The sequence below is a fragment of the Rattus norvegicus genome, chromosome 17 (assembly GCF_036323735.1).
Source record: "Rattus norvegicus strain BN/NHsdMcwi chromosome 17, GRCr8, whole genome shotgun sequence".
In the NCBI taxonomy this organism is placed as follows: domain Eukaryota; kingdom Metazoa; phylum Chordata; class Mammalia; order Rodentia; family Muridae; genus Rattus; species Rattus norvegicus.
In genome coordinates this window covers 56,867,508-56,892,320 of record NC_086035.1, presented here as the reverse complement: position 1 = coordinate 56,892,320, position 24,813 = coordinate 56,867,508, and the positions used below count along the sequence as shown (strand labels likewise).

At 43.7% G+C, this 24,813-nt stretch overlaps 1 protein-coding gene across 2 annotated transcripts in view; it reads right to left on the bottom strand.

Annotated features, from left to right (window-relative positions):
• Positions 1 to 4,087: 4,087 nt before the first annotated feature.
• LOC120097728 (translation initiation factor IF-2-like) overlaps positions 4,088 to 24,813 on the bottom strand; it is a 78,468-nt gene continuing 57,742 nt past the window's right edge. Inside the window, exons 1-3 of one of the 2 annotated variants that reach the window (XR_005495346.2) lie at positions 7,331 to 11,685; positions 4,687 to 4,859; positions 4,088 to 4,258 (exon numbers count right to left, since the gene is read on the bottom strand). The gene's annotated coding sequence lies outside the window, so the exon portion shown is untranslated. Of the gene's footprint in view, positions 4,259 to 4,686; positions 4,860 to 7,330; positions 11,686 to 24,813 lie in introns of those variants that run through there. The other variant, XR_010059212.1, reaches the window with a different exon arrangement.

Below are 24,813 nucleotides of genomic sequence, written 5' to 3'. Positions count from 1 at the left end.
GCATATAATACACACATGCACATGCACACACGTACTCTCACATTTGAGGTCAGTCTGGGCTACACAGTGTGATTCTGGGCAGAAGAAACCCTGGGTCAGGGAAGCATGCACTGTGCCTTGGCTGTAAGGCCGCTCCAGAACGAGGCAACTCAAGTCCCAAAAGAGATGAGAAGATGAATCCAGTTCCTAACAGCTGCTTCCAGACTCAGACAGAAAACAACTTTTCTGTGTTTTTAAATATTTGCTGAACTGTGCCCAGCGCAAGGCCACACATTCCCTACCTCCCTTTGGCTCTGGACTCTTAAGGACAGCGCACACACATCTGTGCTTCCCTCTGGGCGGGGCCATGTGACTCACTTCGTCCACTGGAAAGTGAGCACACCGTCTTCCTTTACTCTGCCTTTGCACTCCAGAATTTCAGTTCAACCAATGTCTGAACACACTGACAGTTGTCTTGAGTCTAGGCAGAGACCACATGGTATAACTTTTATTTCTGTAAATCATAGTTGTCTTATTTATTAGCAACAATTGTTATTACTCTTACTGTGCCTGATTTATACAGTGAATTTTATCAGACATATGTGTGTAAGGAACCACGGGGTTTGGTACTCACTGCTGTGGTCTCAGCATCTTCTGAGGGGTTAGGGGGCATCACTGCGGCTCTCTAGGAGGTGACCGCTGCATCACGTGCACTCTTCCCAGCCTGGGCCTGTGATTCTGAGAGCTGCTTCCTCTCGCTCTCTTGGCTGGACTCCATGGGCCCAGGGGGCAGCTATCCACTAGAGGAAACAATTCTAGACTCTTGGAGCTGCCAAGAGATAGCCCTCCACCATATCCAGAAAGAGGGCTGTGATGGGGTGAGACAAACCTTTCATTTGGTTACTTCATGGTGTCCTTGGTTTTGTTTAGCTATGGAACACAATACAAATAAGACAGCAATGCTGGCTTTTAGGTTCCAGATTTGAGATGTTCGTGGTTTGTTTTCATTGTTGTTTTAAACTTCCTTGAAATTCTATGACCCTCAAGCAAAGCAGTAACAAATCATGACAGGAAAAAAAAAGAACCAAGCAGCCTGACAAACACTGGTCTGACCACAGTCAGGCTAGAGTGCCTTTGGCATCCTGATCACGGATGAATCACACGGGACGCTGACCCCACGCCATGACTGTCCAGCTTCTTACACCGAGGATCACAACGCTTACGAAAGTCACAGAAAGTGTGGCAGCAGTGAAAGGTTTCTGAGTGCACAGAAACCAAAAATTAATTCAAAACCTAACAAGCACTGAAGCAGCGGTTTGCTGGCAGCCCTTCCCCGTGTCACATCAAGCGGCAGTCACTGCCTCATGACCCCACATCAGATGACACCAGCAAATGTCTCAGCTCAGATCTGCATCTACTGTGCTTTTAAATGCAGCGCTTTACTGTACATGGAGGTCTCGACTCAAAGAAATAGAACGGTTTGATTATGAAGAACAAAGATTTAACGTTTTCCTATTATTAGCATGTAAGTCTCAAATCAGTACATCTTTGGGCTGTGGTGTGCAGGCATGTTGACTCTAAATGGAAATTTGCTGCTTGTTTATGTGAGCTTCATTTTTTAAAAAATCACTAGGGGCTGGTGATTTAGCTCAGTGGTAGAGCACTTGCCTAGCAAGCGAAAGGCCCTGGGTTCGGTCCCCAGCTCCAAAAAAAAAGGAAAGAGAAAAAGAAAAAAAATCACTAAATGTTTGAGGGGAAATTATTTGATCAAAACATATTGTATATGAAATTTCCAAACAATAAATAAAAATAGTCTTTAAAACTCATTAAAAATAATTTTGCTCTGGAATTAGCATAGACTTTCTGACAGTTCTAGAAATGATGTTGTAACCACTTCTGCCATTTTCGGTATTATTGTGGGAAGCGGTGCTCTCAGCATTGCAGGCTGGGAAACAAAAGGGATGCACACCTCTGAAGTGTTGACAATGTTTGTTCCACACAGGCCGGTGTTGACTACTCAGCTGGGAAATAATCCTTTATGCAAAAATAAACAAGTTCATCCATCCTATTAGTTTGTACACTTGCTTTTCTCCTTAATGAATGATAAAAGTCCATGTATACCAAGAAGTGGTTCTTCATGATGGGGGCAGGGTAGCAGGAGGAAGGAACTCATGCATGTATGTGCGCATGGCTGTGTTGGGGGTGCATTTATCTCTACTTGAGCATGTGACTCCCAGAGTTTGACACTGGGAATCCTCCTCTACCGCTATCTTATTTTTGTAACAAGGTCTTTTACTGAACCTGGAGCTCACTGCTTTGGCTGTCGAGAAGCCCCCAGGAGTATCCGGTCTCTGCTCTCCCCAGGGCTATGGTTACAGAGACACACTGAAGCCCCAGCCATTTGTCTGGATGGTGGGGATCCGAACGCAGATGTGTATCAAGCACTTTGCCCACCGAGCCATCTCCCTGCCATCTCCCCTAATCCCAACCTTACCCAAAGAATTGTTTGAAAGTAAATTTCTTTGTTTATCAATGAATGTTTATCCGAGTACCTGTTTTATATTCCTACATACCTGGGGTCGCTAAAGCTTTCTGGTGAAATGGACCAGATGTGAGAAAGCTTAAGAAGCCCTGTGCACTTCTTAGCCTTCCTCAGCCCTGCTTCCTATCTGAGGGCTCACTCAGCTGGTAACCTTTGAACCGACTCCCTCAGCCTAACAATGCTTCTGTGATTCATCCCATTGTTGCTGATGGTTGTTTTGATTTCTTCGATTCTCCTCTTCCCAGTATTGGAATCTCCTAGGTTCTATCAGGGCACCGACTTTGCTAGCGTGGCTCTGAGACTGAGTTCCTTCCAGGAAAAAGGAGTTTCTGGGTCACCTCCCTAATGACAAGGTTTTGTCCTGCCTTTCTTCTTCCTGCTGTATTGGAAACACGATTGTGGCAACAGTCTTGAGTCATGTGCTTGGGGCAGCAGAATGCCCCAGCAGTTCAGACATGCCCAGTTCAGACATTTCCAGTTCAGAGGTGCCCAGTTCAGACAGCCCAGTTCAGACGTGCCCAGTTCAGACAGCCCAGTTCAGACATGTCCAGTTCAGACAGTCCAGTTCAGACATGTCCAGTTCAGACAGCCCAGTTCAGACAGCCCAGTTCAGACAGCCCAGTTCAGACGTGCCCAGTTCAGACAGCCCAGTTCAGACATGTCCAGTTCAGACAGTCCAGTTCAGACATGCCCAGTTCAGACAGCCCAGTTCAGACATGCCCAGTTCAGACAGTCCAGTTCAGACAGCCCAGTTCAGACATGTCCAGTTCAGACGTGCCCAGTTCAGACATGCCCAGTTCAGACAGCCCAGTTCAGACATGTCCAGTTCAGACGTGCCCAGTTCAGACAGCCCAGTTCAGACAGTCCAGTTCAGACAGTCCAGTTCAGACAGCCCAGTTCAGACATGTCCAGTTCAGACGTGCCCCAGTTCAGACAGCCCAGTTCAGACAGCCCAGTTCAGACATGTCCAGTTCAGACGTGCCCAGTTCAGACAGCCCAGTTCAGACATGCCCAGTTCAGACAGCCCAGTTCAGACATGCCCAGTTCAGACAGTCCAGTTCAGACAGCCCAGTTCAGACATGTCCAGTTCAGACGTGCCCAGTTCAGACATGCCCAGTTCAGACATGCCCAGTTCAGACAGCCCAGTTCAGACATGTCCAGTTCAGACGTGCCCAGTTCAGACAGTCCAGTTCAGACATGCCCAGTTCAGACAGCCCAGTTCAGACATGTCCAGTTCAGACGTGCCCAGTTCAGACAGTCCAGTTCAGACAGCCCAGTTCAGACAGTCCAGTTCAGACAGCCCAGTTCAGACAGCCCAGTTCGGACATGCCCAGTTCAGATGTGCTCAGCTGCAGATGTACTACAGGGAAAGAATCAACGTCTGTCCTGTTTAAGCTGCTATATGTTTTGCTCTGTTATAGCCACAAAGTAACCTGACATAATCTAATTTCTACGATGCCTGGACAGACGATGCCTCATACCACACCACTGCTGTTTTAAATGGACCACAATTTGAGTGAGCACTTACCAGGATCAAAACTGAAAAAAATGAATGACTTCTAGGTATGTTGTAATACTAGAGCTGAGAAAAAATTTTCAACAGTTTTATTTTTGTTTTAGAGACATAATGTTATTGTGCTGCCCAGACTGGCCTTGAATTCCGGGGCCTGATCTTCCTGCTTCAGCTGCCCCAGGAGTTAGAATTATAGGAGTGTGGCACCAAGTGAAGTATATAGTCTGTAAGATAAAAAGTGCAGAAAATGGAATGACTTAGGAAGATGATGCTTAGCATGCTAAATAATGCGTTATTTATTTTGAACTTTCTGAGTGTTATAGAATCATAAGGAGTATGACTAAAGATTATGAATTGACCATTGAAAACAATTTGACATCCAAATATACGCTTTCTTCTTTCTAAGAAATGTCAACTTCTAATTCAACTAAAGTTTAGCTGTGAAAACCAAAGTACACTTAATGATGTTTAAAATTTACATGTGAGCTAGCAGGAATCACATGGAAAAGTATAAATTAATCCTCAGTGAAATGAACTTGATTCTTTGGTGCCAATGTGCATTATTTAAAAAACAAACAAGCTTTGTAAACCTGTCTTGCATTCTTTAGAAACATTAGTTATATAAAAGATAAGATCGCTTTATTTAGCTCACCATTTAATCACTGTGATTAGCATAATGACCCAGGATACATCAGTTTGCAGTAGAAAACAGCCACAGGACTCCACGCTGGCTCTCAAATGGGATTTCTAAGGCTGGGCCCCTTCTGCTCTGATGCCGTTCTGATGGTGAGGCTTTGAAGAAAAGCTATTCTTTTCCTTGGAAACCTAAAGAAACAACAGTATACAGCCCAAATATTAATATGTAACTGAATTCTAGAGTGGCAATATCTTGGATCTTGAGTGGCCCTCCAAAGGCCCATATGGGACAGGCTTAGTGCTCAGGGTGGCTCCTTTGGGAAGTGCTGGAGTCTCGAGGAACTTCCTGGTTAGTCTCTAGGCCACGGAGAGGTAAGTCCTGGAAGGGACTGTGTAGCCTTTCCTCTGTTTCCTGGCTCATTAGCTGGGTAGTTTTGCTCTGCTGTGCATGTGTCACAGAACCAAACCCATGGCTTTAAACAATCACAGAGCAGAGACCTTAACACCGTGAGCCCAGACGAAGCTGTTTCTGATATTTTGTTACTGTACCAGAAGGATGACAGATGTGAGGGTGGGGGCAGGGCTGGAGGTTACACTACAACAAGCAGTGTGGTCTTGTGACCCCAGAGGGAAACTGGACATCTGACTGGTCACAATCGGCACTGCTCTGCTCAGCACCAAGGTCAAACAGACCATCGACTCCAACACCCACTCACCTCTACCTCACTGGCTTCCAGCTCTTAAAAAAGTGTATCTTAGCAAATCACTTTCTTTTCCTCATGGGTGTCGTTTTAAATATAATAACTGATTAGCATCCTTTTAGCTTAATAAACTGTAAATGTTGTTCCTGCCCTGCGCTTACATCAATATCTCAAATGACTCACCATTTAGGATAATGAAAAATCACTTATGGCCATTTACATAGCTGCCATGTAAATTTAAAGTAGCTATCCATCATGACAGAATTATATGAAATTATTAAAATGGTATTTCATTGTGCTTAAAATAGTCATCCTGGTGTGAATTCTGAGTGAGTTAAATACATTTCTCAATAATTTCGCCTAAAAAGCCCTAACATACTGTTATTTGCCACTGAATTTCAACAAATAATGGTTATTTGCTCTACAATAAAAAACTAGAACAGCTGTTTGACATTTAGAATTGAAAATGGAAAGTTCTTTTCATCTGCTGCCTGTCTTTGGGATTGCATTTTTTTTCTTAATATTTCATTTTCCTATGAGAGACTCTGCCAGTTTTCCTGACTTTGGGTCACGGGGACTTGGAAAATTCTTGTGTTAGATAATAAATACTGTAAAGAGGGCTCGCCTGCCCAAGGGTCGCCTTCTTGTGTTCACTCTACTTGGCCCTTGAGTGGGGAGAGGAGGGAGAGAAGGAGTGGGAATGGGAGGGATGCGGATACTGAAGACATGGCAGTAAGAAGGGTCAGGGCGGAGACATCTGTCTGCCGGGTCTTCCAAGGCAGTGTGGCTCTGGAGCGGCTGGGAGGGACAGATGGTCCCTGGAGAAGTCCACACCACCTGGAGCTGACAAACGAGATTAGGAGGCGTGATGGGCAACTGTTGGCGTCTGCATATCTTTGCAGAACCAGATGCTTTCTTGGATTCTTAGATTAATTCCAGGTCCAAGGAGCAAAGGAATGCTAGAGCGGAAGTGTGGGACGTGAGAAACCAGAGGAGCCGCGGATTTTAAGGCCCTCGTATCCGGAAGCCCAGGGGGTTCATGTGGATGTTGCAGAGAGCAAGCGGCTGATCTGGGAATCTAAGTCTCGTGACCTGAGCCTGTATCCATGAGTGAGACATGATGTTCAGAGCATGTCCCCCGTGCCCAGGCCTGTCTGTCTGTCTGCTGTGTTCGTTCCAAAGCCACGGGGCCAGTGGGGGATGAGAGTAAAACTAGTGATACTCTCTACGTCCCTGGCTCAGGCTGCCAAGAAAGTTTGTTCTGGACTTTTACATGCTTGGTTAGCACCTTCATGTCCAGTCCACTTCTTTTTATCCTCAGTGCTCCTTATCAGCAAGCAAGGGAGTAAGCAGAGAAATGTCTGAGTCTTGTATGAGTTTTGTTTGTGATCATAAACACTTTGCAACAATGTTATCCGCATATCTGCACAAGACCAGGCCTTTCAGTCGTCCACCTGGGATGAAGGTATATGTATACAAATAATAATAGTTAATTTACAAAAGACGGCCCATGCAGATTATAACCCACTGACTGGCTCAAGACTTATGAGCATTTAACAAAATAAGTGCACTTGTTTTTTCCGGTTAGAATGTCTCTTAGTTTAGTTTCTACAACTGTGATCGACACTGTGACTATAAGCAACCTGAGAAGAAGGGGTTCACTTCACCTGGCAGCTTAGGGTCTTTCATGAAGTGAAGTCGGAGAAGGAACACAAGCATGGAGAAAAACTGCCTACTAGCCTGCTCTACTTGGCTCACTCGGCCTGCTTTCTTATAGCACCCAGGACCGCACGCCCAGGAGGCTGTGCTCTCCACATCAGTCATAAAACAATGCCCCATAGACTTGCATAGACTTGCTTATGGTCCACTCTGCTTGAGCAATTATCTCCAGTAAAGTCCCCTCTTTCAAGGTGACCCTGATTTATACTAAGTTGACAATAATGACAACAACAGTAATACTTGCACACAGAAGGTCACGAAGGCACTGCAGTCGCTGTTACAAGCTCAGGATTTCATGAGTCTTTCTCTGCCCCCGTTTCCACGACAGCAGTGTGTCTCGCAGAGCCTTGTGCTGGGTTTACTGTAAACCCTTTGCCTACAGGTACCGGTTCCCACAGTATTTGAAATGTAGGTCTTCTCCCATTGCCAAGCATATACTCTGACGAGTCTTATTAAAGAAGAATCTGCTGGAAGTTGAGGCTTTTACACCAGTGCCCCAGACTGCTCTGCCTGAATCATTTACAATACCGCCCTCATGGGAGGATTCCAGAAATAGTATTTATTTGGCTATGGAATGCGTTGTATTTCATCTAAGATTTATGCCTTGCAATGGCTTTGTGGAAGTTCTGGTATTAACCCATTTCACAGATGGCAAGTGTAGTCATTCACTGGCACACAACTACAGTGGCAGGGTTTAAATAATGCAGCCTGAACTCACTCCTACAGTAGGTGACATTATGCTGCCTCTGTCCAGGCCACTCGGTTTGCCGCAGCCGCATGTATGCATGGGTGTGTACGTGCTTGCGTGAACACAGTGATTGGAGTAAGGACTGGATAGGTTTTATTTTCTGAGATGGGGGTCCTTACTAAGTAGCCTAGAAAGAACTTGTAATTACGGGCTTGTGCTACCATACCCAAGTAACACAGACTTTAAGTCAACCTATAAGCGCATGCCCATAATTATGCAGTTTTCTGTATGACTTAAATGACTTGGCCTCCTCACTGATAAGAATTGAAATGACTGCCTTGCCAAGTCCAAAAGGTCAATGCAGGTGTGTGGGAAGGGCCTAAGCATACAGGAGTCACAGTGGGCCCTCAGGCTGAGAAAGCACCTTCTCTTTCACCTTGGCTTTTTTTTTTTAAAGGTATGATCTCTCTATATAATCCTGGAACTCATGTAGACCAGGTTGTCCTTGAACTTGTAACAGTCCTCCTGCCTCAGCCTCCTTATGTTCTGGCCACATTTAGCCCTTCCCTTTGGTTTTGACTGAGTCCTTTAATCTGACTGATCTGGTCAGTCCTTTCTCTTTACTGTGAGTCTTGGGACAATGGGAGTCTGAATGCATGATGGGAGTGGTGTGCTCTCCTTCCTCATGGTTGGTCTTCAGCTCCGCTTCCACTGACATCAAGTACAGGAAGTTCTCAGGGACCTGCCTTTCCATAACAATGGGGTGCTGTGGAGAAGGGAGACCTATGACATTTGACATTTTGTTGCACATTTTTGTTTCTTGCATTTCCTCAGTCTGGAATCAGACCTTGTCAGGCATCAATGGGAGGCGAGGCCCTTGGTCCTGCCAAGGCTCGATTCCTCAGTGTGGGAGGGAGTGGGTGGATGAGTGGGGGAGCACCCTCATAGAAGCAGGGGAAGGGGAGGGGAGGGGGATTCTGAAGGGGAAACGGAAAAAGGGGATAACATTTAAAATGTAAATAAAGTATCCAATAAAAGAAAGAATACAAGAGAGTCTTTTCTTTCTATGGTACATATTGGCACACATCACATCACCATAAGAACCATCCTGGCACCTGTGTTGCTGTTTCATCAGCCACATTTATCAGCTATTTACAGACTTGTAAATGGTGAAGAAGGTAGAGATTGGTCTCTACCCAAGCTAACTTATGTTAATATTTCCAGTTTAAACTATGAATAGTGCAATGGGCCCTTGACTGTCAACAGGTCCAGAATGTGAGACCTGTCCCCAGCTCTGCTGAGCAAGTCATGCCCTGTGCAGGAGGAGCTGACTCTGTCAGGACAGCCCCTCAGGATCAGCCAGTGTTAGACTCAGCTTCTGGCCACCATACGCGGACACTTCAGGAGATCTTCAAAAGGCTGGACTTCTTGCAGCTATGGTGGTTAATACTGATTTGTGAACTCGATGGGATCTGGACTCAGCTAGGAGACAAACTTCTGGGTCTGCCTGAGAAGAGAGAGTCTCTAGACTGGGCTCATGGTAATGAGGTAGGTGATGCCATTCCATGTCCCAGGTCCCTGACTGAGGAGAAGAGGGGGAACAAAACTGAGTACAGCACTCGCCTTTTTGTGCTTCTCCACTATGCACTGAAACTGACCAGCTGCCTCAAGATTCTGTCACCAGGATGTCCCTGCCACGATGGACTATATCCTCAAAATATGAGCCAAAATGGCCTCTCCCTTCCTTAAGCTGCTTCTGTCTGAGCAACAAGTAATGGATACAGCGAACGGTGTGGGGAGTGGAGGCTTTAACAAGGAGCAGAGCTTCCCTTCTAGGGAGCCCACAGAGCACAGGAGCTGGGGGTGGCTCTGGAGGTGTTTGAGGTGCAGAGCTGGAACCTGCAGCCCTCCCCCATGCAGACGCCTGCAGAGGGGGGACCTCAAAGCTGGCTGGCTGGACTAATCTAATTGGTAAGCTCTAGGTCCAAGGGAATGACCTTTCCTCAGCATAGAAAGGTGGAGAATGATCAAGGAAGATACTGGATGTCAACCTCTGGTCTCCACATGCATGCACATGGGGGCACCTGGGGGCAGATGGGGGTCCATGTAGGAACAATACACACATATACACAAGAATACAACGACAATTTGTTTATGCTGTCTGGCAGGGGAAGCACATCCTTGTTGTTTTTGAACAAACCACAAGTGTCAATTAGCAAAGCTTCCTATGTGCCAGTGCCTGAAAATCACCACAGCCTTCATTTCAGATCAAGCAATTGTGTCTTGATATTAAGCACTTCACTGCAGCCCTTGCCTCCAGACAGGAAGCGTTTAATCTGGAGCACAGAGCTGTCACGTGCTTTGGGATGTCTTCAAGGCCGAGGTCCAGCAGTTGGGGAGCCATTCCTGACTTGTCACACAGAAAGGGAGACAGGAACACCTCCACAGATGTTATCACAGAACGGAGAACATGTTCTTTAGAGCCAGAAAAGCTGGTTCCACTTTGTGAACTATGTCATCTGTGCAAGGACCTGGCCTCTTGGGGCTTTGCTGTCCTTTTCTCAAAGCTGAGAAGGATATAAGGCCCACGTGTGTGGGTTGACAGTGCTGGGAGGCGCACACTACTGTTCACAGAGCATCCTCTTGGCTCTCCGTGTATGTGCCATGACTTATTTCATATTCACAGCTCTAGGAGGAAGATTTTGTTGTGGTTCCAGGAAGACCCTGCTGCACAGAGATAGGCAGGTAGGCGCCTTACTAATAACCATGGCATCCTAGACACTGTATCCTTAAAGCTAACCACGTGTGTGCGTGAGACCAGTGGCAATGTCTTCATTTAAATGCATTGTAAGAACAAGAGGCATGAGATAAATCATTTCTGACTTCTCTCTCCATAGTAAGCAAACATACTTATTTTAAATGAGTCTTCTGGCCCAAACAGCCCTATAAATACATGGTTAGAAACTGGAATTATCTGTAAGTCCTAGAGAGGGGACAGGAGGATTGGGGAGGGGGATAAACAAATAGGTTTTTAAAAAATGCCACCAAACTAAAGGGTAAGAATATCCAGTCTGAAGGAGGTTGTAGCAGAATCAACAGCTTAAAAACCACGTCACATCAGTGAATTGGAGGAACACAGCAGCCTGAAATCTTCCTGAGACGACCAAACGAGCATTGGAGAACTGCCCACGGAGATGTCAAGAAGCATCAGCTGTCTCACAGACCACGCCATAAGCCAGAGGGCAGTCGAAAAATGCCTTCAAAATGCCCAGGGGAGTTTCAAACCTAAAATACTTGACCCAGGCATGCTATCAATCAATCCTAACATTCATTTAAAAATTCAAATGCTCAAAAAAAGTATCTTTTATGGTGCTCTTTCTCAGGAAACTCCTGGAGAATGGCTTCAGCAAGAAAGAGGAAGCTGTTGGAGAGAAGGAAGGCCTGATACAGGAAACAAGATGTGGGAGACAACAGACATTCCAGGAGTTAGAGAAAGAAGGTTCCAGAACAGCATCTGTGCAGCATCCTTAGATAACAATGTCCTCCTTGAGTAAAAGGATTGAAGGTTGTAGGAGAGAAGTCTCTAGAATTCATTGATTGGCTGTGTTCAGCCTCTGGAAATTGTTGTATTTAGTTGTCTGACATGTTACAACACAAGAGAACTTATCCAGGGGTTGATGCACAAAAATCAAACAAATAAAAATATAAAGGAGATATTGATTCTATAAAAAAAACAAAAACAAAAGAGTTGCACCGAAAGGGGGAACAATCCCACTATCCTGTCTGACTCAACACTGTGAGCTGGAGAAGCCCTCTTAAAGTGTAAACAAGGAAGACAGCTCAGCCTGAGAACCCACCATGCTTTTAGAAGCAGGGTGTGGAGACGGGGTGAGCTATATGCCCCACGCTGGGTGAGCTATCATACCTCATGCTATAAGCAGCTTCTGACAAACACTCAAGCCAGGAAACATCACTCACCTTACCTGAGAGGACAGAGAAATAGCAATGCTGGATTTTGCTGTCTCCGGGAAATTAGTCTCAGGATTAAGAGTTTCAGGGAAGTGAGTATTGGTTCTCAAAAATAAGACTTGAGGTTTTTAGATTTCCAAATGTACTAACAGGTCATACGTTACTCTGCACAGTAAAAACAAAAATAAATTATTTCTAAAAGGCTCATTTTAAGTAGGCAGCATAGCCGGAGTTGAAACGTAAGAAATTGCTTTTAGATCCGTTCCAATGGTAAAGATTGCTTTACTCTTAGCAAAAACAGACAAAAAAGCAACCCAGCACACTGACCATAGACACACGCATTAGGAAGTTATTCCTGATGCCCCAAACAACTGGAAACTGGAAAAGGGAAAGAGAGCAGTGTGGAAAAAGAGTCAAAGTCAAAATAAGAAAAGAACTTGCCTCCTGTGGGCCAGTCACACTGAAAGACACGGATTGTGAAGTTTGTCTCTTCCGCTGGAAACAGGAAGACAGATGACCTGAGACCCTGCAGCCTTCCATGTGCACCAAGCAAAGGAAGCAGGAACAGGAAGGTGGACAGGAGATAACCAGCCAGACTGCTGATTTAAAGCTGCCTGCGAAGTATTCTTATTCGGAGATAAAAATACGGGCATCTAAAAGAGACCAAAATGATTATGATTTGTGGAGGATGGGGCTGTGCGATGGGGAGGGATGGTTCCTGAGAGTTTACATGACAAAGAGTTGTCTTGTTTGGGGAAACAGGTGAAACACAGTGAATGAACTGGGAAGCAGGGGCTCCTCTGCCTCACTGGAAATAGATTCCGAGTCTAAATCAATGCTCCTTTCTATACCTATAAGATGATCTCGTTGCACCCCCTCTAGGTACATGACCAAGAATCAAAGTCAGCTTACTGTAGACATTGCTGCTCTGTTCTGGTAGACAACTGTAGAACCAGCCTAGGCATCCAGAGGAGGGAACACATACAGGAAGCGCAACAGAGCCTCATTCAGCCACAAAGGGGGATGCAAAGATGTCACCTGAAGGAAAATGGCAGAAGTGGAGGTCACGATGCTAAGTGAAATAAGCCAGATTCACAAATACCACATGTGTTCTCTCATATGTTATTCAGGGTGTGTGGGTATGTGCGTGCATGCATGCGTGTGTCTGTGTGTCTTTGTGTGTCTGTCTGTGTGTCTCTGAGTATGTGCCTTTGTGTGCCTGTGTCTGTTCGTATGTGTGTTTGTGTGTATCTGTTTGTGTCTGTTCATGTGTATGTGTGCCTATGTGTGTCTGTGTGTGTGTGTTGTGTGTGTGTGCGCGTGTGTGTTGTGTGTGCCTCTGTGTGTGTGTAGACATGGGATGGAAAGGTGGACTCCCAGGGTTATGGAAGGGAGAGGAGGAGATAAGGGAACAGAAGTGGTAATGGGGTTTGTTATCTCCCTGTCTGAAAATGCCACAGTGGCTCATTTGAGTATAATTTTATTGTGCTCACTCAATAGAGGGAAACAAAACCACGCTTCCCCCTTGTCTGTATTTTAATAACCAATACTGCTGCCTACATTTCCAAATACTTTAAGCTCCTAGATAAAATGATATTTAGCCCTCCGTTCTGTTTGTCTAATGCATTGTGAAATTTGAGTGCTTCCACCCTTTGTGGAAACTTCAGGCTACAAGCAGGTTGTTCTGAAGGGAAAGTTGCCTTTTAGGTACCACTAACTGTGGGAAGGAAGTCTCAAGTATCCCAAACTGTGTGAAAAGAAGAATTAAAAAGCAAACGCTGGGGGGTTGGGGATTTAGCTCAGTGGTAGGGCGCTTGCCTAGGAAGCACAAGGCCCTGGGTTGGGTCCCCAGCTCCGAAAAAAAGAACCAAAAAAAAAAAAAAAAAAAGCAAACACTGGCTTGTTTACGAGAATAAATAGCTTATTCCTTAACTTATGTGCAATTTAGCTTTGTTCTTTATTTAATTTTTTAAGAATCCCATACAATATATTTTGATCATATGTCCCCCAGCTCCTTCCAGATCCACCCCACTCCCGTAACCACCCAACTTCATGTTCTTTGTCTCTCTTTGAAAACAATTTTTAAAAGCACACAAAAAGTTATGGAGTCAAATTTGTGTTGACCAAATGCTCCTGAGCGTGGGGCCTGCACTGGAGTATAGGTGGCACACTCAGTGTCACTCAGCTAAAGAAAACTATTTTCCTCTTCTAGCAGCTATCAATCACTGATAGCTTCTTAGCTGGGGATGGGACTTTGGGCCCACGTCTTCTCTGTGCTGCCATTTTGTCTAGATTGAGCTTTGTAGGTTTTATGCATGTGTCACAGTCCCTGTGAGTTCATATGTGCACCAGCCTTATTCTGTTTCATTAAAGTAATCTGCCACCTCTGGCTATAACAATCGCTGAGCCTTGAGGGGAGGACTGTGGTACATATATACCATTACAGATGGGTGCTCCAAGGTCTCTCACTCTCTGCACGTTGTCCAGGTGTGGGTGGGTCTCTGTGTTGATTACAATCTTATGAGGGTTGACTTTGTCCATGGGGATAACAATATGCCATTAGGAGCCATGTTAATGCTATGTTTCTTTAGCAGAATAAGTTAGAGGATTTCATGTAGGGCCCATGACTGATCTAATCTCAGGCTTTCAGCCATGTTAATGATGTCAGGCATGAGTCCTGCTTAAATTCTTAAATCTAATGTTTAATGGTTGGTTGTTCCCATAACATTGTGTCACTATTGCACCAATAGGTGGTCTTTCTGAGAGGATGCTATTGGTTGATTACTCCTCTCTTCCAATAGTTTGCACAGAACCTTCCGGCAGCACTCTGCGTTCTGGTTAGTGAGTGAAGCTTTCAGTGAATATCAACTCCATTTATCCATGGTCTGTGACTTTAGTGTAAGGTATTTTCAGCAATAGGGGTTTACCATCAGATTGTGGAGACCAAATAAAACCCCAGTACCAACATGTGTTACATTTCTAGGGAACTGTGAAAATATTTTTAATCATAATTAGGGTAGTTAATTTGTTATCAACTGAACACACGCTAGAGTCACTTGGGAAGAGGGGACCTCAACTGCAAAAACACGACCCCACCAGATTGGCCTGTGGGAAAACCTATGGTGCATTTACTTGGATGATGATTGCTATAGGAGGGCCCAGTTCACTGTGGGTGGTGCTACACCTAGGCTGATGGTCCAAGAAAGCAGGCTGAGCAAGCCATGGAGAGAAAACCAGGAAGCAGCACTCTTCCATGGCCAGAGCTCCTGCCCTGTTTGAGTGCCTGCCTTACTTCCATGTGTGATCAACTAATGAAAGAGCCACCCCAACTTGCTTTTGGCCATGGTACTTATCACAGCAATAGAAATCCATCTAAGACAGTAGCTGTGTATGTTCACAATGATTCTAGAACTAACACAGTGCAGGCCTTGAGGGTTCCTTTCCCTCGAGTCTGCTGCAGAAGAGTCTTCCCCCGAAGCCTGGCTTTTCCCACTCACTTTTTGTCTTACTGCTGCTTTCTTCCAGCTGGCCCATAAACTCATCTCTGCCAACTACTGCAAAAGCTAATTATAATTTAATTAATTTTCTTTAACTGAATATGATTCAAAACAAACAGGAACATAAAAATTGCACTTCCTCCAGGTACCCATGCGTATTATTTGTAGCATGTATCTGCACCAGACCACAGTTTACACATTGAGATACTCAAATTAAAGTCTATAAGTTTAGTGAGATCTACATGGTTATATGAATAAGATGTAGCCCTGTTATTGCTGGGAAGTAGTTCTTACTGAGATAACCGATGGTCCTTGTTAGTCACAGAGAATGCACAGGAAGTTCAGTCCAGTTTATTTCCCTCCCATGCTAATAAAATGATTGAAAAATACATTTACTAAACAATACCTTTGAGCACTAGGTTCTCATGCCCACAGTAGGCCAAAGCTTACAGAAGATCTTGCCTCATGCTAGATATTGAGAGAAAAGAAAATCAGTGTTAAAGTCTATATGGGAAATGTGGGCCAGGGAAATGGCTCTGCAGCCCCAGCTCTATGGTCATGAGGACTGGGACTAAGAACCATAGAGCCCATGTAAAATGCAGGCAAGTGTGACGACTGCCTACAGTAGCACTCAAGAGGCAGACTGTGGGACCCTGGGTGAACTAGCCAGAATTGATAAGCTCTAGGTTTAGCAAGAGACCTCATCTGATAAAAGTAGAAAGAGCTACAGAAAGGCATCTGATGTCAACCTATGAACTTCCATATGTATGTTTGTCTGCATATATGTCACACACACATGAACTTGATACATACATGAATGTATAATACACACAGAGAGAGAATATAGGAAATGTATAGGCATTGCTAAATTACTTCTTGACCTAGTAAACTTTGGTTGGATATTAGTTGATTTTTATTGCTATAATTTCATGAAAGGACAGAAAACTTCTGTTGCTCATAACCTCAACTATGTATTTAATCCTGAAATAAATTCATGGTGTTTATATGCAACCTCACATGCCATGCACTGCCTAAAAATACAGTATTGTCTTAAATTAAATTTCTGATTATAACCCTGTTCTATTTTGATGTGGCTGGATCTCTATTTCTGCAACTAAGAAACAAATTACTTCAGTGTGAATCCCTAGATTGATTATCATATAATTATTATATCTATTCTATGAAAATTCTCCACTGATTCTCACTTGGCAACAACAACAAGAGCAACAAGGTCAAAAAATCCAGAGCTCAGACATTCATTGGCAGAGGGTCACTCCCTAGTCTAATTGGCTAATTATACATAGGATTCTTGATATAGTTCACCTGCAAGGCACACTGGCAAATCACAGTCAGTATGGGAGCCCAGACAGGACAAAACTTGGACATCTGTGTTCCTTCCAGGTTCCTCATCAATTTGCTAGTACTGACAGCTAGCAGGATCACAGGATCTCTCTGCCTCTGCCTCTGCCTCTGCCTCTGCCTCTGCCTCTGCCTCTGCCTCTGCCTCTGCCTCTGCCTCTGCCTCTGCCTCTGCCTCTGCCTCTGCCTCTGCCTCTGCCTCTGCCTCTGCCTCTGCCTCTCTGCCTCTGCCTCTCTGCCTCTGCCTCTCTGCCTCTGCCTCTCTGCCTCTGCCTCTCTGCCTCTGCCTCTCTGCCTCTGCCTCTCTGCCTCTGCCTCTGCCTCTGCCTCTGCCTCTGCCTCTGCCTCTGCCTCTGCCTCTGCCTTTGCCTCTGCCTCCCCCCCCCCCCGTGTTTAATCAAGACATTTAACCAAACACAAAGCAGAGGGATTATTTATGATATAACTTAAACTGAAAGCCCAGTAAAAGTAGCCATGATCCTTAAGCTTCTGTGTCCAGAAGGCCTGTGAAGCACACCTCACTAGGGCTGCGGAATTTCCAGCACATCAGGTCTGGAGTGGGGCCTGAGAATTTGGATTTCCAATGGTTTACAGAAGATGGTGGCAGAGAGAGGTGCATGTGATGAACAGAAACTTAAAGTGGTCTCCACTATATTTGTGCTTTCCCCTTGAAAATAGGCAAAAGCAAAATATGACAGGATACTAATACCATGATTCAGGCTAGCTTCCTATAATTAAGAGAAAAAGCATCTACTAATATGGCAATTAATCCCTTTGATTATGCATATGTGCATATGGAGACTCATGGGATGCTTCAATATTGTGCACACTGTGGAGTACACATCAAAGTCAGTACACACATATCCCCAAAGAGTTACTGTTTGTGGCAAAAACATTAAAACTCCTTTCTTTAGGCTTTTTAAAGTTATACTTTACTGCTTTTAGCTATGATCACTGTAGAGTGCAGCTGCTTGCCAGGATGTCCTCCTATCCGTACCTCAGAACCCAGTCATCTGCCTCTTGCCGTCCCTGATGCTCCCCACCTCAGCTGGTTACGATTTCCCCTGCCGGTGAGACCGTGTGGCGCTGCTTTCCAGTGCTTGGCTTGCTTCACTTAGCATACCCGATCTGTACAAATGTTCAGATTTCATTTTATATGGCTGAATATTTTTCCACGGTTTACACACATACTCTACCTTTTCTTTCTCTACTCACTGTGTAAAGGGCACTGGCATTCTCTCAATTCCTTTGTTTCTGTAAATCCCACTGTACAAACCACAGGGATGTAGAGGATTCTTCTCTATGCCGATGCAATTTCTTTGGGCTGTATATTGGACACACACATGTATGTATATACTATGTAATGTATGTATGTATGCACGTATGTACGTATGTAATGTATGTATGTGTGACTTCAGGGGTATATGGCAGTGCTGGTTTCCTTTTGGCCTCTCTAACAAACCCACACTCCTGTGAATGCTGTATTGAGAGTTTGCTGTGCCCCGTCCGCATTAGCACCAGCAGTCTTCGGGAACAGCCGTCTTGAGCGAGGTGGGCACACACTCCCATGATGGTGAGTGGGGCTTGGCATTTTTCATATGCCTACGGATCACATGGCCATCTTTTGAGAAATGTCTACTTAAGTCTCTTGTCCAGGTTTATTTTTATTATTGAAGCAGAGTTGGAGTTTATGAAGAGATTTTAATACAGAATTTAAGCATGGCGTGAGTGGAGAGCCATTCCCAAGAGCATAGGACTGGAGTTCTCAAAGCAAAGTTGCCTCTGAGCCACTTAAAAGTTTTTATTTTTGATTATTGTTTCATTTGAGTTCCTCATTTATTCTGAAGGGGAAGGGATAGAATGCCATGCAGTTGTTACCCAACGAGAAAGCAGGAATCACATCACTAGTGCCCAGCCTAATGAATATTAGCTGACCAGTATTAGCTGAGGATTTAAAAGTTCCACAGTTCTTATCCTTAAGAAGCTGTCTGTCTAACAAGAGGGATAACACAAGCACACAGGCCACTTTTCTCCAACACAGATTATACTAACAGTCCCAGGAGAGGCGCAAGCCCAGTGTTCCGCACCGTAAAGGAAGAAAGGTCACATCTGGCTGGGACTAGAGCATTTAACGGAGAGTGAGGCATGGGAGAAAGAGATTACTAAAAATAAGTAGATCACCATAAACAGAGATAGAAGAGGCAAGGGGCAGACCAGTAGAGCTCTTCCAGGAAGATGCACGATGTAAGCAAAGACTGGAGGTACAGAGAAATAGCACGTTCACAGAGCAGCGGTGACCCGTGTTCCTCGGCGTGCAACCTTGGGTGCCTGCAGCCGCTCTGCAGATACCATGAGCTGTGGATGGACAGAAACTGTATGTCTGCATGGAGCCTGTGCCCATTCTGTGTCCATTACTCTTCTACAGCAGGGGCGTGGTGAGCCTCTGAGCCTGGGATGACTTTTGAAGATGAGACCAAACTGGGCCACACAGTGAGATCCTTGAAGATTTGAAATACCTAGTAATGTCAAGCAAATGCTCTGTAGAGACTCTATGAAAAGCCACCATACTGTATTGTTTAGGAAAACGTGACAGGTAAAACTACATGTTCAATACAGGCAGGACCCTTCCTTAAGCACTTTGAGCTGTGGCTGGTTGAATCTGTGTATGAGAATTAAGAATTGTAAGGGTCAAGAATAGTGTAGAGTGGGCTGACACCCAAGTACCAACAGAGGAGCAGGGCAAGAATCTTTGTGGAAGTTACAAAGATTCCTTAAAAAACAAACAAGCTTAAGTATGTGTGTATGTGTGAGAGAGAGTGTGGGTTTATGTGTGTGTCTACATGAGTGTGTGTGCATGTGTGAATGTGTGCATATGAGTGTGTGTGTGTGTGTGTGTGTGTGTGTGTGTGTGTGTGTTATATGTGAAAGGCTTCAAACGTTAAACAAGAATCTGAAGTTGGGAGGGGCTCGGGAGCTCATGCTGGTGGCAGAGCCTGAACTGGCACTGGAGATCCCTGGCCAGGATGGACTGATGAGTCAGCAATCTCTAATTCCTTCTTTCCTGCCAGCAGGAATGTTCCAAGGCCTTACTTAAGCTTGACTTTAACTATAAATGCATGAGAGAGGGGGATAATTGGGTGATGTGTAACCTGGTAATAATGGAGTATGTACACATATGCATCCCTTGGTCCAATCCTGTACAGTGCAAGAATACACAGTCATAAAGTATAAATAGGCTTGGTGAGGATGCTTTGAATAAGGGATGATATGAGACACAGGATTCCATTATTCATAGGAAAATAAGCTACTTGGTGAGTTGGCGCCAACCCTCTGTTTTTTGGCTGTTTACATGTACTGGGGTTTGTTACTTACTCATGATTCTGATTTGGCATCCACACTCCAGTGGCTCACCTAACTGCCAATGTGTTCTTTGTTTGGGATCTTCTCACTTAATAAGGACAGCAGGATCTCAACTACTTCTCCACACAGACCCAGAAGTAGGACCAGAGCCAGCAGACAGCCTTATGTCCCCACAGTCCCCATTTCTCCTCCAGAAAGGTGTTTCCCTGCTACAGAGCCAATGATGAGTCTAGGATATGGAAGAAAAGCTGACACACTTTCTCTGCGTTAAGTAAGACCCACTTCCTGCAAAACAGAGGCTTTGTTACATTACTGGTAACTTCACAAACATTAAAAATTCTCTCTTTCCTTTAAATGAGCATTACTAGACTTTTCCAAAATTAATCTGTCTGCCATAGAGGAATTTAGTTTAATATTGTTAAGTGACTTTACTCAATAACGTACAGAAAGTTGGGCTTTTTAAAAGATAGAATCTTGTTATAGAATCAGGCCTCCTGTTTGGCCTGAAATTTGCTTACAGCAATCCCTCTGCCTTTGCTTCCTGAGTAATGGGGATGGAGGGGTTACAAGTACACTGTCTTCAACGGACAGGGCGATGTGAAAAACGAAGGTCCATTCTAGAGTGTGATGGGATGGCTTTGGATACCATTCTAGAGTGTGATGGGGTGGCTTTGGATACTGTTCTAGAGTGTGATAGAGTGGCATTGGATACCGTTTTAGAGTGTGATGGAGTGGCTTTGGATACTTCTGGAGTGTGATGGAGTGGCTTTGGATACCGTTCTGGAGTGTGATGGAGTGGCTTTGGATACCATTCTGGAGTGTGATGGAGTAGTTTTGGATACTGTTCTAGAGTGTGATGGGGTGGCTTTGGATACTGTTCTGGAGTGTGATGGAGTGGCTTTGGATACTGTTCTGGAGTGTGATGGAGTGGCTTTGGATATACTAGTACAGCCAAGGAGTGGGCTCAAAGGAGGATGTAGAAGACACACAAAACATCTGATTACACACGGCAATAACCTCCTGGGGCGACCAAGCAGGGAGGCTAAGGTCCAGGCATCGCTGAGGATGAGCTGCCTGTGCGGGGAACAGCTGAGGAGCTACAGCTGCCTTCTATGCTGAACTTAGCCAGCTCTGGTTCTAGAACCTGTGAACTGCCTGTAGGGAAGGCCAGTGATGGGGAGTAAGAAGAGAACTTGGGATCTTGATGTACTGCGATAGAAACACCAGAGATTTAAAGGGGGCATCTTGACTGGGAAAGTTTGCTAAAGTCTCAGAGCCCCGTATGGGAGATTCCACCTAAGATCCCTGCTAAGCTCCGAGGTTGCAGAAGGTGGGAAATGACACAACAGGAAGCTGTGAGTTTCTGCTTGAGTGGAAATTGAGAGAACTAAGGAGTCTCCAGCGTGTCATGAGGACACTGCTGTGGAGAGGCACAGGGAGGTGCACTGGGTGCAGTGGGAGCTGAGTCAAACCCTAAGCTGGATGGTAAATGTGACCAGTCTTTACTGTGTGTCCAGAGAGGAAAGGGGACATTTTGCTAGAGAAAGAATAGAGTCTGGAATCTCTATGTTTTTTTAACGTATTATACCCAGGCTTCAATAAAAATATTACTCAGAAGCTACGCTTGGTTGCACACTATATGTTTTAAGTGTATCAGGAGGCCAGGGCAAGAATAGCCAAGGCCAGCCTACACTACAAATGTGTGTTAAAAACATAATAAGGAAATAAATAAAGAAATAAATGAATAAATAAATGAATGCTTATGTTCTAAGGATCATACAGTTTTTAAAAATTACTGTATGATTATGAAATTAAGGACTTTGAAATAATTGTAATTAATCTGGTCAATGAAATAGAAGAATGTAAGGAAAATATATTAACATACTTTAACAGTCAAGATGGTAACTCAGTGTCCTGACTTAAGAGTGGCTTTTACAAGATTAAAAGTGTAAGCTCAAAAGCAGAATAAGCCAAAACACTGACGATGGACAGAGGACACTGAAGAACAGATGTTGAAATGCACAGCGGAAACAGCCAAGAAACGTGTGCTAGGAGTCTCCAGGAGGAGTTGAGAGAATAAGACCTCAGCGGTATTGGAAGAGGTAAAAATGCATGACTCCAGGGTGCAAGATGCCACCAACCCTAAGAACTTGACTTTGATTCCTGGGACTACATATTGGAAGGCAAATACCAACTTCTGTAAATTGTCCCCTGACATCCACAGGCACACTGAGCACATGTGTATGTCCCAAACACACACATACACATGAACACATGCATGTTCAGACATGAATAAATAACAATTTTAAAGATTCTATTCCAAATAATGAAAAGTATTTAAGAGATAGATCATTAAGTTCTGCAAACCTCAAGAAGAAAAATTCAAAAGTAAAGATAAATATTCCTGGAACATAAACTTAAACTATATTTTAAAAAATCTTAAAAGCAATCAGAAGAAAAATTACCCTCAAAGGATTAATAGATTGTTTAATAATTTCTAAATAGAAATAATAGAAAACAAAAATAGCATTGCATATTTAAAGTGCTAAAGAGAATAACTGTGGATTCTCTATAAGTATGTCCAACGAAATCTTAAAAAAATTGAAGTGAAACATATGGTCATTCCAATAGATACAGAAAATGTATTTCATAAAGTTCAAGGTGCTTTCATGATGAAAGTCCTGAAGAAGCTTGATAGACGGCATACATCTCAAAATAATAGAGCTGTATAAAACAAATCCATTGCTAACATTATACTAAATGATAAAAAAAAATACCGTGAGCATTTCATTTCTACTTAAAGTCTGGAATAAGATATGGCTGTCAAATTTTCTTTACTCTTATTCAATACAGGTATTGGAGTCTTAGTCAGAATACTTCAATACAGTTATTGAAGTCTTAGAGAAATAAGACAAGAGAAAGATATAGAAGAGATAATAAAATTCTTCCTAATTATAGATGATGTGATTGTATACTTAAAAAGACTCTACAGACTTTATTAGAAAGCTTCTGATAAACACTTTCATTAAAGTTTCAAGATATAAAATATCTTTCAAATATACCAACAACACATTTCTGAGAAAGAAATTAGGAAAAGTATTTTATTGACAATGCTTTGAATGAATGAATGAATGAATGAATGAATGAATGGCCCAGAAATAAAACTAACCAAGTGGGAGACAAACATGGAAACATTTTTACACTGAAAAGAGGAAAGAGAAGATCCTAGATGCTTGAAAGACCTTCTATGCTTCTGGACTGGCAGAATCCATGTAATGAAATTGCTATTTTACTAAAAATAACTTACAGGTTTAAAGCAACCCCTGTCAAAAGTCGCAATGACATCATCCGCAGGACTTGGAAAATATAAGAATGTAGAAGCAACACACAAACACAAATAGAAGGAACACTGGCTGGAAGTGTCCCAAGAACTGACCTTAAATGACACCCGAGAGTCACAATGGCAAAGGCAGTGCATTTCTACATGTTACTGCACAACAGCACATGTGCAGTCAGTGGGAGCAAAGAGAAGGCCCAGGAGGAAACCCACACATTTATGGCCACATGAAGTTTGATAAAGGTGTCAAAATAAAGTGGGCAAAAGGCAATCTATTCAACAAAGAGTTCACAAACTGGATGTCCCCCTGCAGAAGGATGGAATTAGAGCCATATCTCTTACCCACCACAAAGCCATTTCAAAGTGGATCAAAAACCTTAAGATATGAAGTGTTGAACTGCTAGGAAAAAAAACAGAAAAAATTTCAAGATATAAACAAAGACAAGAGTTTGCTGCACAGGGATCCAGCAGTTCAGGAATAACCCTGAAGACTGACAAATGGAATTACATGAATTACAACTTTTCATAGCAAGAGGAACCAGAAACAGAGCAAACAGGCAGCCTGCCTACAAGAGAGGAGAAAGAGGCAACTAGACTTCAAGCAAGCACAATACACAACCAACTGCAAAAAATAGACAACAAGAAAAAAACAAAACATGGCAACCCATGGATGGGTAACATGTCAACTCCTACCAGTCAGAATGCCCATAATCCAGACAGCAAAAGACAACAAAGCCCACTAAGAGGGTCCCTCATCCTTTGCGAGTCATGCAGCCACCATGGAAACCAGAGGGCAGACTTCTCAAAGCGCTAAAAATGAACTATCATATGTCCTCTTCGGCATCTACCTAAAAAACTCTACATCCTGCCACAGAGGAACTTACACATCATTGCTGCTCTATTGATAACATCAAGAAAATCTAATGCATTTATTTGTCCATCGACAGATGAATGGATAATGAAAATGTAATAGAATACACAATGGAGTCCCAATCATCCATAAGAAGAAGAAAAATTATAAAATTTGTAGGAAAATGGATGGACCCAGAAATATTATGTTAAGTGGGCTATGACAGGTTCAGAGAGATAAATACTGCATGTTCTCTTTCAGCTGCAGATCTAAGAGTTAGTGCTTATTTCTATGTATGGTGGGAGTATGGGATTGGCTAACAGAATGAGAAAGGGGACTGTGAAACGGGGGAAAGGTACTGAGGAAGGGGGTGGGATATTCACACCATGAATGTGGAAAGGAGGCTACTGGGGACAGAGGGGCAAAAAGGGGTGCAAGGATTGGGGCAAGGTAGAAAAGGAGAATTAACAAAAACAAATTCTTTCTGAAAATTCCATAGTTAAATCTACCACTTTTTACATTAAATTTTAAAATACATGTATTAAAGCTTTTTCAAATTGAAAAGTATTTTAAAACTATAGTAACATGACATGGCTGGACATGGTGGTTTGAGCTTATAATCTTAGCTCTAAAGAGCTCAGCTCTCTCCTAAGAAAGATCATG